We start from the raw sequence: 15,842 nt of genomic DNA on the forward strand, positions 1-15,842 counted from the left end.
TATGAGAAAAGAGAAAAGGTCTCAAAGTAATCATCTAAGTTACTACATCAAAAGATAAGGATAAGGAGGAATAAAAAAAAAAACCAAGGTAAACAGAAAGAAGGAAATAATGAGAGCAGAAATCAATGAAGTCGAAAATGAAGAAAATAGAGAAAACCAATGAAACTGAAACTGGTTATCTGGAGGGGGAAAAAAAAAAAACAAAATTAATATACCTCTAGCAAGATGGATTAAAAAAAGACACAAATCACCAATATCAGCAATGACACAGGCAAATCAGCACAGATCCCGAACCCATTAAAAACAAAGATAATAAGGACACACTAAAAACAATTTTACACATAAATTCAACAACTTAGAAAAAACAGATCAATTTCTTTCAAGTCACAAATTATTAAAAGTAACCAAGAAAGATAACTTGAATACACCTATAATCATTAAAGAAACTGAATATGTCATTTAAAAGCTGCCTGTTAAAGAAATGCTCTGGACTAGAGAGCTTCACTGAAGAATATAATGAAGAATTAACACCAACTTCACAGAATCTCTTATCCGGGGGTTAAAAAAAAAAAAAGAGGAAGAGGAAATGCTTCTCAACTCATTTCATGAAGCCAGTATTACCCTGATACCAAAACCAGAAAAAAGAACTGAAAAAGGAAAACTGCAGAATATCTCTCATGCTATCTAGAAGCAAAAAAATGTAATGATATATTACAGATAGAATCCGTGATGTATAAACAGAATTATACAACATAATCAATTTGGAGTTATTCCAAGTAAGCAAGGCTAGTTCAATATTTGAAAATCTATCAATGTAATCCACCATACAAAAAGGCGAAAAGAGAAAAAATCATATGATCACATCAATGGATGAGGCTGAAGCATTTGACAAAATCTAATAGTTATTTATGAAAAAAAATTCTCGCCAAGCTGGAACTAGAGTGGAATGACCATTGATAAAACACATCTTAAAAAACCCTACAGCTAATTTCATACTTCATGATGAAAGGGTGACTGCATCCCCCAAATACTGCAAACAAAGTAAGATGTCCTCTGTCACAATCCCTTTTTAACACAGTACTGAAATTTCTAGCCACTACAATAAAGCAAGAAAAAGAAATAAAGGACACGTTGATTGTAAAAAAGAAATAAAAGGGTCCCTATTTGCAGATGCTGTAACTGCCTACATAGAAAACCTCAAGGCATCTACCAAAAGAAAAAAGAAAACCTTCTACAACTAATAGGTGAGGTCAGCAAGGTATGAGGAATTAGAATGAACCAACATGCAAAAATAAATCACAATTTTATATTAAAAATGAACACGTGATATACATTAAAAACATAATTTCTGGTGTATTTACAATTGCACCAAAGAAAATTAAATGCTAAAACATAAATACAGCAAAATAGACATAGGATCTGTATGCTGAAAGTCACAAAATTCTGATTAGAGAAACAGAGAAGATCTAAATAAATGGAAAGTTATACCACATTCAAGGACTGTCAGGTTCAACACATTAATGATATTTAGGTTTTCCAAACTGATCTACAGGGCTTCATGTCATTTCTATCAAAATCACAACAAGACTTTGTATAGACACAAGCTTATTCTAACATATATACAGAAAGGTGTTAAGGTTTTAAATAGCTAAAATAACCTTGAAAAAGTAGGAAGTGGGAGGATTCACTGTACCTGATATGAAAGCTTACTAAATGGCTACAGTCATCAAGACAATGTGGTACTGGCTTAGAGAGAAACACTGGTAAAACAGAATCAAGAATCCAGAAACGGACAAATATGTTCAGCTTAACTTTTCACAAAGGTGAAAAGCATTTTAACGAAAGATGGACTCTTCAGCCATTGGTGCTGGAGCAAATGAATATCCAGAGGCTAAAAATGAATCATGACTTAAACCTTACACATTATGCAAAAATCAACAGAAAACAAATCATGAACATAAATGTAAAACTATAAAACATTTAAAACAAATATAGGAGAAAATGCTTGGAACCCAGGGCTAGGCAAAGGGTACTCAGACATAACACCAAAACCACAGTTCACACAAGGAAAAACTGATATATTGGACGGCATCAAAAGTAAACCTATTCTTCAGAAGACCCCGTTAAAATTATGGAAAGACAAGCTACAGACTTGGAGACAATAAATCCATCAAGAAATATATAGCATATATAGAAAACTGCTAAAAAAAAAAACCCAACAGTAAAAAAAAACCAGCAATCCACCTTAAATGGGCAAAAGATATGAACATACATTACACTGAAGATAATATACAGTCGCAAATAAAGACATCAAGAGATTTTCAAGTTTATTAACCATTAAGAGAATGCATATTAACACTCCAGTGAGATATCGCTGCACATTTATCAAAACTGTGAAAAGAAAATACTTATTATTTTAAGTGAATAAGTAAATATTTTTAAAATTAAAGAAAAACATATAGCAACAACCAAATGCTGGCAAGGATGAAAAAAAATTAGGTCATTCATAAATTCCTAATGAGAATGGTAATTAGTAAATCCACAGTGAGTTTGGCATTTCTTATATAGTTGATCCTTGAACAAAATGGCTTTGAACTACTTGAGTCCACTTACACATGGAGAAAAGAATGGTTTCTAGGGGTTAAGGACCTGGGTCGGGGTGAAGGGGATATAGAAAGGTGGTTATGTTTATAAAGACATTTTTGTGGTGTTCAAACTATACTGTATCTTGACCATAATGGTAGCTACGAAAATCTTGTGATAAAACTGCAAAGAACTAAGTATATATACACACTCATGAGTGCAAGTGAACTGGGAAAATCTGAACTTGATCAGCGGGTTACATCAATGTCAATCTCCTATAGTTGTGATACTGTAGTTTTGCAAGATATCATGAGGGAAACTGGGTAAAGGTACATGGGATCTTGCTATATTTCTTATAACTGCATGTGACTCTATAATCATCTGTAAGGGAAAAAATGAGATTTTTTTTAATGGACTGGTGTGTTAGGACTTTCTCTGTCATGCCTCTACCATCACCATGAAAACACTCCAGAATAGCCTACTGGAGGATGAGAGACTTGACATTTATAGTCAGTCACCTTAGTGGCCCCAGCCAAGACCACTGCCAACAGCCAGCCATTCCCCAGACACATGAGTGACCCGGGAAACGCCAGCGGCCCCAGACACACGTGCAACTAAGGCTTATTGTTGAATGCCACTGAAGGTTTTGTGGCTGTTTCTCATGCAGCGTTATTACTGCAATGGATAACTGATACCAACAGCCAAGTCTCAGAACAGACCAACTCAGGGATATAGGCAGACCAACTGCATCAAAGCTCCCTACACAGAGACACAGCTACTCCCACCCGATTTTTGTACTTAGGTCCTTCTGGCTCAATTACAAAAGATGCAAATTCCTGGGGTGGGGCAGGGGGCTGCCTGCCTTAACTTGAATCCTATGCTCATTGTTTTGCAGAAAAGAGAAGGACACCACATTCGTTGACAGTGTGCAACCCCAAAGGAAAAGTGGGATACAGGAAAAAGAAAGAATGTTAGCTAACCAGACAAAAATGAGAGAAGTCCTCTGCCAGGACAGACAGGCTGTATTTATAAGCACTAGGATGATGCTCAGCTTCTAAAAACAGATTCAGAATTCACAATTCTCATTTTTATCATTTTAGGGGAAAACAGCCTTGAGAAACTAGGTCACTTTACAAACAGCGAGACAGAACAGTTTAATAAATATTAGGACCCTGGAAACAGATCGTGTGGGTCTGATTTCAGTGCTTCTGCAAAATCACAGATGTCCTGACCTTGGGAAACTGGCTGATTTGAAAAATGCCATATTCTATACCCAGACAATAGAGACTTATAGTGCTTATTACATTAAACGTTTGGAAAATCTTGAAGTACAGAAACCTCTTTATGAGGAATTAAGCCAGAACTTCACTCAGTCAGTATAGCAGGGTAGTGAAAGTAAGGCTCCTGTTTATATCCTGGCTCCACCACCCACAATCTGTGTGACCTTGGGTAATGCACCTCACCTCTATTACCCCAGGGTCTTCATCCATAACATGGGGATAATAACAGCACCTATCTCCTAAGACTGTTGTTCAGACTTAGTGACTGTATCTGTAAAGCATTCAGAATGGTGCCTAGTTCAAATTACAGTGTTACCTGAAACATAATAACCTCTTTCAATCTTTGTTTGAATACAGAAGCCCCTTGCTTTATCATTCCTCCTGGTGTGGGAAGACAATTTATAACATTTGATCTGTGAGTTTTAACAACAGGAAAGGCCATATGTCACATCTCATCCCTCTGCAATTGGGGGAAATAACGACAGAACCATCATAAATCCCTAAATCTTTATTTTAACGGCTACAGTGACTGATCCTTTGATACCCAACATCCCATTTCACTATTGTAAGTGTCCCATTCCTTTCAAGGTTTCAAAAGGATGCTTTATGGCCCCTTCTTCATTGATCACGTGGCTTATTGACAGGGCACAGCTGAGCCAACTGAGTCTTTTCAGCAGCACAGAGGAGCTCTCTCTCCACTTGTGGGCATTTTGATGGATAGTCAATCGCCACAAGGGCTGTGTGGCCAGGGCGCATCAGGCCCCAGTGGAATTAGATTAAGAGGAGGCTCCTGAGGTAGTGAGGTAAAGAAGTAATTTTTCATCTCTAGAGACCTGGGTTCAAACCTCACTGATGCCACAAGAGCAAACAGATTTTGTGGCCTCAGTCCATCCCACCATTTGTCAGCATCTGACAGGACGAAAATCCTTCCCGAAAGCCATTAATCAAAGGAAATGGAGTCATCAGAGCTTAGGACTGATGGGATGTGAGGAAGCTTAGACGCTACATGTAACAGTCACCCTAGTTAGAAAGGAGTTCTAGGACACAAGCCCAAAGGTGAACAAAGGTGCAGACGGTAACACGTCTGTCCTTTCACCTCCCCCTCCTCCAACCTCTGGCAACCAGCCATCTACACGGGATCCCTAGAGACCTGCCCCTTCTGGAAACTTCACATAAATGGAATCACACAATATATAGCCTTTTTGGTCTGGCTTCTTTCACTGAGCATAAAGTTGTTACGATGCATCCATGTACCCATATTCCTTTTTATAGCTGAGTAATAGTCCCTTGTCTTTTCTTTTTTTTTTTATTCAGATTTCTCTTTTATTTTGTGTTTATTAAATAACTGTCAAAATTGCACTTATTTTTGGTTCATATATTTATGGTTGATATTAATTGTGAATTTTAAACTTTCATCTTTAACAAGTTTGTTTTTTTTTAATTTTATTTTATTTTTAAACTTTACATAATTGTATTAGTTTTGCCAAATATCAAAATGAATCCGCCACAGGTATACATGTGTTCCCCATCCTGAACCCTCCTCCCTCCTCCCTCCCCACACCATCCCTCTGGGTCATCCCAGTGCACCAGCCCCAAGCATCCAGTATCGTGCATCGAACCTGGACTGGCGACTTGTTTCATACATGATATTTTACATGTTTCAATGCCATTCTCCCAAATCTTCCCACCCTCTCCCCCTCCCACAGAGTCCATAAGACTGTTCTATACATCAGTGTCTCTTTTGCTGTCTCGTACACAGGGTTATTGTTACCATCTTTCTAAATTCCATATATATGCGTTAGTATACTGTATTGGTGTTTTTCTTTCTGGCTTACTTCACTCTGTATAATAGGCTCCAGTTTCATCCACCTCATTAGAACTGATTCAAATGTATTCTTTTTAATGGCTGAGTAATACTCCATTGTGTATATGTACCACTGCTTTCTTATCCATTCATCTGCTGATGGACATCTAGGTTGCTTCCATGTCCTGGCTATTATAAACAGTGCTGCGATGAACATTGGGGTACACGTGTCTCTTTGCCTTCTGGTTTCCTCAGTGTGTATGCCCAGCAGTGGGATTGCTGGATCATAAGGCAGTTCTATTTCCAGTTTTTTAAGGAATCTCCACACTGTTCTCCATAGTGGCTGTACTAATTTGCATTCCCACCAACAGTGTAAGAGGGTTCCCTTTTCTCCACACCCTCTCCAGCATTTATTACTTGTAGACTTTTGGATCGCAGCCATTCTGACTGGTGTGAAATGGTACCTCATAGTGGGTTTGATTTGCATTTCTCTGATAATGAGTGATGTTGAGCATCTTTTCATGTGTTTGTTAGCCATCTGTATGTCTTCTTTGGAGAAATGTCTATTTAGTTCTTTGGCCCATTTTTTGATTGGGTCATTTATTTTTCTGGAGTTGAGCTGTAGGAGTTGCTTGTATATTCTCGAGATTAGTTGTTTGTCAGTTGCTTCATTTGCTATTATCTTCTCCCATTCTGAAGGCTGTCTTCTCACCTTGCTAATAGTTTCCTTTGATGTGCAGAAGCTTTTAAGGTTAATTAGGTCCCATTTGTTTATTTTTGCTTTTATTTCCAATATTCTGGGAGGTGGGTCATAGAGGATCCTGCTGTGATGTATGTCAGAGAGTGTTTTGCCTATGTTCTCCTCTAGGAGTTTTATAGTTTCTGGTCTTACATTGAGATCTTTAATCCATTTTGAGTTTATTTTTGTGTATGGTGTTAGAAAGTGTTCTAGTTTCATTCTTTTACAAGTGGTTGACCAGATTTCCCAGCACCACTTGTTAAAGAGATTGTCTTTAATCAATTGTATATTCTTGCCTCCTTTGTCAAAGATAAGGTGTCCATATGTGCGTGGATTTATCTCTGGGCTATTTTGTTCCATTGATCTATATTTCTGTCTTTGTTGGCCACCTCATGCGAAGAGCTGACTCATTGGAAAAGACTCTGATGCTGGGAGGGATTGGGGGCAGGAGGAGAAGGGGACGACAGAGGATGAGATGGCTGGATGGCATCACTCACTCGATGGACATGAGTCTCAGTGAACTCCGGGAGTTGGTGATGGACAGGGAGGCCTGGCGTGCTGCGATTCATGGGGTCGCCAAGAGTCGGACACAACTGAGCGACTGATCTGATCTGAATAGTCCCTTGTATGTGTATATTTCTCGTATGTGTATATGTTGGCCATGTTTTGTTTACCTGTTACTCTGACCTGGAGAATTCCATGGACTGTATAGACGATGGGGTCACAAAGAGTCAGACACGACTGAGTGACTTTCACTTCACTTTCACCAACTGATGGATGTTTGCACCTACAGGCAAGACAGAGAGTAGCCCCTTTAAAAAGGGTTTCTCTGACAAGCTGCATACCCTTGGCATACTCCCTCACCCTTTCTGGACCTTGGTTTCCCTATCCGTAAGTGGAGGTGACTGTAGTTGGGAGAATTAAATCGCACGATCCATACGAAGTGCTGGGCACTGAGCCTTTATCTTTACAATAAATCCTCTCTTTATGGTAAACTAAATGTATTGCTTATAGTTTACTACTGCTACTGCTAAGTCACTTCAGTCATGTCCGACTCTGTGCAACCCCACAGATGGCAGCCCACCAGGCTCCCCCGTCCCTGGGATTCTCCAGGCAAGAACACTGGAGTGGGTTGCCATTTCCTTCTCCAATGCATGAAAGTAAAAAGTGAAAGTGAAGTCACTCCGTCGTGTCTGACCCTCAGCGACCCCATGGACTGCAGCCTTATAGGCTCCTCAGTCCGTGGGATTTTCCAGGCAAGAGTACTGGAGTGGGGTGCCATTGCCTTCTCCTGCTTACACACTCCAAATAAAACTCATGGGGGACTATTTTCTCTTGGTCAGTAGATCCTTAAAGAGAACATAACCCAAGGTGAAAGTCGCTCAGTGGTATCCGACTCTTTGCAACCCCATGGACTATACAGTCCATGGAATTCTCCAGACCAGAATACTGGAGTGGGTAGCCTTTCCTTTCTCCAGGGGATCTTCCCAACCCAGGGATCAAACCCAGGTCTTCCTCATTGCAGTCAGATTCTGTACCAGCTAAGCCACAAGGGAAGCCCGAGAATACTGGAGTGGGTAGCCTATCCCTTCTCCAGTGGATCTTCCGGACCCAGGAATCGAACCAGGGTCTCCTGCATCGCAGGCAGAGTCTTTACCAACTGAGCTATCAGGGAAACCCGAATATAACCCAAGAAGAGAGAAAACCTCTGAGGTTTGAGGCCTATTCTTCCTTACTCGGGCACCTTCTGGAAGGGCTGTGTCTCCACTCTTTTCTGCCCTGTGCTGGTGCACGTATGGCTTTCGGAAGGAGGCAGAAGCCACAGGCAGGGTCAGTGGGGTCAGGACCAAAGCCCTGTTCAGCCCTGCCTCAACAACTATGCTCAACCAGGGAGCTGTATTTTTAAAAACAAGAGCCTGGCCATTCTATCAGACAGCACTCTCTTGGTTACAAATGACAGAAACCTTGACTCCAACAGCTCAGGATGTTTGGCTCCTGTTCCCCAACCACAGGGACACGGAATGGATACTGTGACTGGTCCACGTGGGTCAGGACCCACCCTTCAACTAGTGGCTCTGGTCAGGGCACCAGGGTTCTGTCCTTCAGACGAAATGGCTGCAAAGGGGCAGAGGGAGGAAAGCAGCCTAAATAACCTAACTTCTAAGAAATAAAAACTAGAGGATGATAAAGAAGAAAATAATGCTTACCTAGCATTTACTTTGTTTCAAATACTGTGCTACCCAGGGCTGAATGGCTCTTGTGGTCTTGGGGGTTAGTTACTTTTTTCTCGACAAGTGAGGAAATTAAACCATAGATAAGTTAGTTAAAGTCCCAAATTAACAAGTGGCTTTTCTTCCTCTAGGTAACTCCAGAGTTCCTGCTTGTCTTGCGCTTCCATACTGAGCTTTCTGTTGTTCTCTTGCTGGGAGTGACAGCAAGAGGTATGGAAACATCAGTTGAACCCATCAAGGGCAATGCTAAGCCCCACTGCCCAGACACCCCGCTCCTCACAAGACAGGATCCCTACAGGTGTGGGTTGCCAAAGAGATTCCATCTTGCTGGCCAACTCTGATGGACGCAAGCAGGTCAGAGACGATACAGAGAACTTTTGAAGCTGCCTTGGATTCAAAGGGAGAAGGATGCTGTCATCAACTGGCAATGTGTGCATGGCCAAAGGGCATGGAAGTTACCATGGAGGTGCCAGCGCTTGTTAACTGGACCCCACACTTCAGAGGGAAAGCAGCACCAACTCTAATTCTTTAGATTTCCAGCCTACTTTTTATTTTTTATCTTTATCCAACTTGCCTTTCGAACTACTTTGGAATAACCCAGCAATCTTTCCTAGCATTCACCTTCCTACACCCCCCCAAAGTTCCTGGGATGTTGCTTTGATTGAAACATGATTTATTAACTTCTCGTTACTATGCAATGGTCTTCAGCATGTGGGTCTTGTGGCCACTATGCCTCTCTTTTCCAAGCAGGGGTCTGACATTATTCTTTGCAGATCCAGCACCCCCATAGTGCAAAGCACAAATCTGCAGCCTAGAGTCTCTTTCTTATTTATCAAGGTTTTCTAGGAAGAACAGGATCTTCATCTTCACCAGCACAACTTTCTCACAGTCCATGCAATATACATACCCACATATAAGTAATTCATACACGAACAGATTCCATCGCCTCTGAACTCATACACAGGTATAAAGATGCTGCATGGATGTGTAAACATGCATACACACACACCGACCTTGTTTCTCTCATCCTTCACCCTACAGAGACAAGCTATAAACTCCAACTATCTGTGTGTACGTGTAGAGATTGAGAGAGTTTCCAAATTTACACATTTTGCTCCAGTCCACTGGTGAGAAACAGATGAAAAAACAGTGATCTATCCATACCACGGGACACCATGCGGCCACAGACGTTAAACAAAGAGAGCAGTGCATCAGTAAGTCCCAATACGGAAAAATCTCCATGAGAGATTATTAAGCAAGAAAAGCAGATCAGTGCGTGAAAAACTGTCAAAACGTCACGAGGGTGTCCAAAGATAGGGGGCAGCCACATTTACAAAGAACCACCAACAGTGAGGAAAGTGAAGATGAATGAATGGTGCTGTGTCTGTTAAAACAATCAGATAGGTTCATTCTTACATCAAAAATAAATGCGGAATGATACACACCAAACCGTGCTAAGTCATTATCCTTGGGGAATAGGATCACAAGAGACATTTATTTTTGAGGTTAAATATTTCTATAATGACTGCATTTTAATTACCTGGGTGTATTAAGGTTTTTTTTTAATCTACTCCACAACATTTGAGCTGTCATTTAGGTTTAAAAGCTCTACTGAAGACTTCTCTTAGAAAGAAGAGAGAAAAGAGGAAAAAGAGGATGAGGGAGACAGAGAAATTCAGCTCTCCCTTTAATGCACGATCTGAACCACTATGATCCCTAGAATATTATTTTTCCACTGCTGCATAAACAAGAACAATCAAAGGCTAACACTTTCAAGTTGGAAATGAAACATGGCAATGTCCAAAGATAAACAGCCCTGAAACCAGGCACAGTCTCTTGCTGTAAAGGCCCGGGGGAGTTGTGTTTCTGGATCGGCTTCTGACATCTCCTCCGTGAGGATGGTCAGGTTCACCCACAGGCTGTCACAACCCTCTCTCGGGCACTGGAGTTCAGCCGTGCCCACAGAGGAGCACAGACTCCCTTCAACACTTTCACATTCTGGAGAACGACAGCGAACTCTCTCCCGAGGTCCCTGGCCCTTCAACTGCTCCATGCTGAATGAGGCTATGTGGCCCGAACCCTATTGCTCACATGGAAATGTGCTTCTTGACATCTTTTTTTTTTTTTTTTCCCTCCAAACTGTTCCTCCTTTAACTGTTCTGGACACCAGCAGATGCCATTAGCCCCGTGGTGACAACTGGGTGTCATCCTGAACTTCTACAGGGGACTTTCCGAGCCATCTTCTTGTGGCCCTGGCCAACTGTTGCACGTCCAGGCAGGGCAGGAAATTATGGCTCCATCATGGACCCTTCATCCCCTTCACGAATTAACTGCCCGCTCGTTTCATGCAGGTCCCCGCTGCGTTTCTGCTGCGACACACTCCCATCCTGCTGGCGAGAGGTGGCCTTTCATGGTTTTCTTTGAAACCTTGGTTTGCTACAATTTATGCCTTGACTAAAAATGTGCTGTCGGGTGAAACATATCATTCAGGGGAGGGATCTTTGTTAATTAGCAAAACAAATCAGGTCAAATGTTTCTCATAAAGATTTCTGCATGTCTGCAATTCCGAAATGGCTTAAATTTGGCTTCCCGTGTGACTTAGTCTCATGAAGAAGAGGCAGGAGGAAACCCACAATTTGGGGGGTGAGGGGCAAGTGCTAGAAGCAGTGGCAAGAGACATTATTTTTTTCTGTATTAATATCATCACTCTCAGGACTTCGCTGGCAGCGCAGTGGTTAAGACTCCATGCTTCCACTGCAGGGGATGCGGGTTCTATCCAGGGGCGAGGTGACAAAGATCCCATATGCCACATGGCATGGCCAAATATATATGTAAAATCACTCTGCAATAACATCATGAAAATAATTATATTTGAATCCTGACAAGTTCGAACCTCCATCCATAGCTCATCAGGCACTCTATCAGATCTAGTCCCTTAAATCTATTTCTCACTTCTACTGTATAATCGTAAGGTATTTGATTTAGGTCATACTTGAATGGTCTAGTGGTTTTCCCTACTTTCTGCAATTTAAGTCTGAATTTGGCAATAAGGAGTTCATGATGTGAGCCACAGTCAGCTCCCGCTCTTGTTTTTGCTGACTGTATAGAGCTTCTCCATCTTTGGCTGCAAAGAATATAATCAATCTGATTTCAGTTTTGACCATCTGGTGACGTCCATGTGTAGAGTCTTCTCTTGTGTTGTTAGAAGAGGGTGTCTGCTACGACCAGTGCCCCGCCCCTGGCGCGCTCCCGGTGCGTTCCCAGCCGCAGTGGCGACCCCCGAGAGCACAACAGGGGCCCCCCAACCCGCCCCGATCGGAACCCCGACCCGCGCCGCCCGTGTTTCCCCGCCCTTGGCGTGCTCGCGGTTCGTTCCCAGCCGCAGTGGTGACCCTGGAGAGCACAACTGGGACCCCCGCCCCCGCTCCACCACCCGACCCCCGACCCGTGCCTCCCGGGTTGGCCCCGCCCCTGGCGCGCTCCCGGTGCGCTCCCCTCCTTCACCACGGGCTTCCGGTGAGCCCCGCCCCCACGCCCCGTTCCAGGAGAGGCTCTCGGACCTCTTTCCCCTACTGCCGCCAGATGAAACCCCAGGACAACTAAATCCACCCCACAGAGACAATCCAGCTGTCTATGATTTAGGGATAAAACGATGACTACAGAAAGGAAAGATGACCTGACCTAGGAGGGCCATGATATTCTATAGATCCAGACAAAATTGGTTACCAAGGAAACTTTTTTTCTTGGACCCCGGAAAGCTGGTTCTTTTCATATGCAATTACACACAATGAGCTTGTTCCCAAAGCCTGCCTCGCCGCCACCCCCCAGCCCCCAGGAAAACGGCTCAAAGAAATATTTTAAATCTCAGGCGGAAAACTGCAAGATCTCTTGTCTGTCTGTCTGGATTTATGTATGTCTCAGTGTGAACCTTGTGGTTTTTGATACTATTGCTCAAGTTCTGAGTTCTCATTTAAATGGTCTCCAGAAAGGGAAGCCCTTACATATCAAACTGTTGGAAATACAAGAAAACACCAACCCAAATGAATGTCAGAGTCCCGTGAACTGGGAAATAGTCAATATTAAATATCTAGTATTTTTGTTTTCGCTGCTCTACTCTAGACATGTCTAAGAGTCTTCACGACCCAGATAATCACGACGGTGTGACCACTGACCTAGAGCCAGACATCCTGGAATGTGAAGTCAAGTGGGCCTTAGAAAGCATCACTACGAACAAAACTAGTGGAGGTGATGGAATTCCAGTTGAGCTATTTCAAATCCTGAAAGATGATGCTGTGAAAGTGCTGCACTCAGTATGCCAGCAAATTTGGAAAACTCAGCAGTGGCCACAGGACTGGAAAAGGGCAGTTTTCATTCCAATCCCAAAGAAAGGCAATGCCAAAGAATGCTCAAACTACCGCACAATGCACTCATCTCACATGCTAGTAAAGTCATGCTCAAAATTCTCCAAGCCAGGCTTCAGCAATACGTGAACCGTGAGCTTCCTGATCCTCCAGCTGGTTTTAGAAAAGGCAGAGGAACCAGAGCTCAAATTGCCAATATCCGCTGGATCATGGAAAAAGCAAGAGAGTTCCAGAAAAACATCTATTTCTGCTTTATTGACTATGCCAAAGCCTTTGACTGTGTGGATCACAATAAACTGTGGACAATTCTGAAAGAGATGGGAATACCAGACCACCTGATCTGCCTCTTGAGAAATCTGTATGCAGGTCAGGAAGCAACAGTTAGAACTGGACATGGAACAACAGACTGGTTCCAAATAGGAAAAGGAGTATGTCCAGGCTGTATATCATCACCCTGCTTATTTAACTTATATGCAGAGTACATCATGAGAAACGCCAGACTGGAAGAAACACAAGCGGGAATCAAGATTGCCGGGAGAAATATCAATAACCTCAGATATGCAGATGACACCACCCTTATGGAAGAAAGTAAAGAGGAACTCAAAAGCCTCTTGATGAAAGTGACAGTGAAGAGTGGAAAAGTTGGCTTAAAGCTCAACATTCAGAAAACAAAGATCATGGCATCCGGTGCCATCACTTCATGGGAAATAGATGGGGAAACAGTGGAAACAGTGTCAGACTTTATTTTGGGGGGCTCCCAAATCCCTGCAGATGGTGACTGCAGCCATGAAATTAAAAGACGCTTACTCCTTGGAAGGAAAGTTATGACCAACCTAGATAGCATATTGAAAAGCAGAGACATTACTTTGCCAACAAAGGTCCGTCTAGTCAAGGCTATAGTTTTTCCAGGAGTCATTACGGATGTGAGAGTTGGACTAAAAGAAAGCTGAGTGCCAAATAATTGATGCTTTTGAACTGTGGTGTTGGAGAAGACTCTTGAGAGTCCCTTGGTCTGCAAGGAGATCAAAGCAGGCCACCCTAAAGGAAATCAGTCCTGAATATTCATTGGAAGGAGTGATGTTGAAGCTGTAACTCCAATACTTTGGCCACCTGACGCAAAGAACTGACTCATTTGAAAAGACCCTCATGCCGGGAAAGATTGAAGGCAGGAGGAGAAGGGGACGACAGAGGATGAGATGGTTGGATGGCATCACCGACTCAAGGGACATGAGTTTGAGTGAATTCCGGGAGTTGGCGATGGACGGGGAGGCCTGGCGTGCTGGTAGTCCATGGGGTCGCAGAGAGTCAGACACAAATGAGGGACTGAATTGAACTGAACTGACAAGTTCGATGCCACTTTCTGGAGTTTGAATACAAAAGCAGCAGCTGTCTGTATGAGAACGGTCATCTGACCTTGTGAATGCCTTACAACTGCTACATTATTTCATTCTCCCAACAAGCCTTTAGGGAGAGTTTTTATTCCCGTTTTACAAACAATGACATGAGGCTCTGAGAAGGTAAAGAGTTCACCCTGGTTTTAACATGCTCAGCTAGGAAGGAGCAGAGCAAGGATGCTAGCCCAATGGAGTGAGGAAAACTGGATAAGACAGGGCAGTGGATGGCTCCACGCTAAGGACCACAGGACAGAACTGTGAATAAGAGGAACAGGGACAGCTACTGTGTAAACAAAACTTCAGATCCAAGTGCCAGAGATAGAAACTCAACTTCATCTGGCTTGCTAAATGGGAAAGTCCAGGCATTTGAACATGGTTACATCCCAGGGACTCAAATGACATCAGGAAGGCTTGTCTCTAAATGTGGACTCTGCTGACCTTGGGTGCACTGCCATGTGGGCCTCTGCGCAGACAGTGGACAGACGTCACCTGCTCCAGGCAGACGTCCATCAGCTGAGAATTCCAGCCAAAGGACAGGGCACTATTCCCAGGTTGAGGGGCCAGTGATTCCCTGAGCCCTCCATGTTTCCCTAAAACCCACCACTGCGTGTCAGCAGATGTCAACTCTGACCACAGTGTTTATCTGCTCCCCCAGCACAACACAGCAAAAATATCAAACTCAACATAAAATTAGATTGGTAATAATAACTATAGTACAAGCTAAATAGTAAAAATAAGTCATTTAAAGTAGTACAAATTTAAATATGACATGAATACATGAATAAATTCTTTAAAAAATCAACAGGGCAGCTCTACGGCAGGGAGGCTGTGGGATGCAGACTGGGAAGGGCAAGTCCCCTAGTCCATGTCACCAGGTGGGGAGCAGGAATGCATTCCCCCAAGTGCAGCAGAACCCCTCACAACTCACTCTGAAAAGCTGGTACTTGGTTCATCAAGACTGTTCAAGGGAAGCTATCATAGAACAGTAAATAGGACATACATAGCATTTTAAGTGAACTTTTTATTTTGGAATGGTTTAGATTTACAGGGAAAAATGTTTCCACAATAGAACAAAGAATCCCATACAGCGCTCATCCAACTTCTCCATAACAAACACCTTCTATTATCATGAGATATTTGTCAAAACTAAGCTGACAGCGATCCATTACCAGTAACTCAACCCCAGACTTGACTTGGACTTCACCTGTCCCCTTCATTAATGTTCTCTTTCTGTTCCAGAATCCCCTCTTGGCTCCACAATGCGTTCTAGCTGTGACGCCTCCCCAGTCTCCTCTGGTCTGTGAGAGTTCCCCGGTCTTTCCTGATTTTCAAGACTGTAACTCTTGATGAGTTCTGGTCAGGTGTCCTGTAGAATGTTCCCCCTTGTGGGCCTGACCAATGTTTTCCTCTAGACTGAGGTTAGGTATGTAATATTTTAACTTAAAACGTA

Source organism: Bubalus bubalis, chromosome 21 (genome assembly GCF_019923935.1).
Source record: "Bubalus bubalis isolate 160015118507 breed Murrah chromosome 21, NDDB_SH_1, whole genome shotgun sequence".
In the NCBI taxonomy this organism is placed as follows: domain Eukaryota; kingdom Metazoa; phylum Chordata; class Mammalia; order Artiodactyla; family Bovidae; genus Bubalus; species Bubalus bubalis.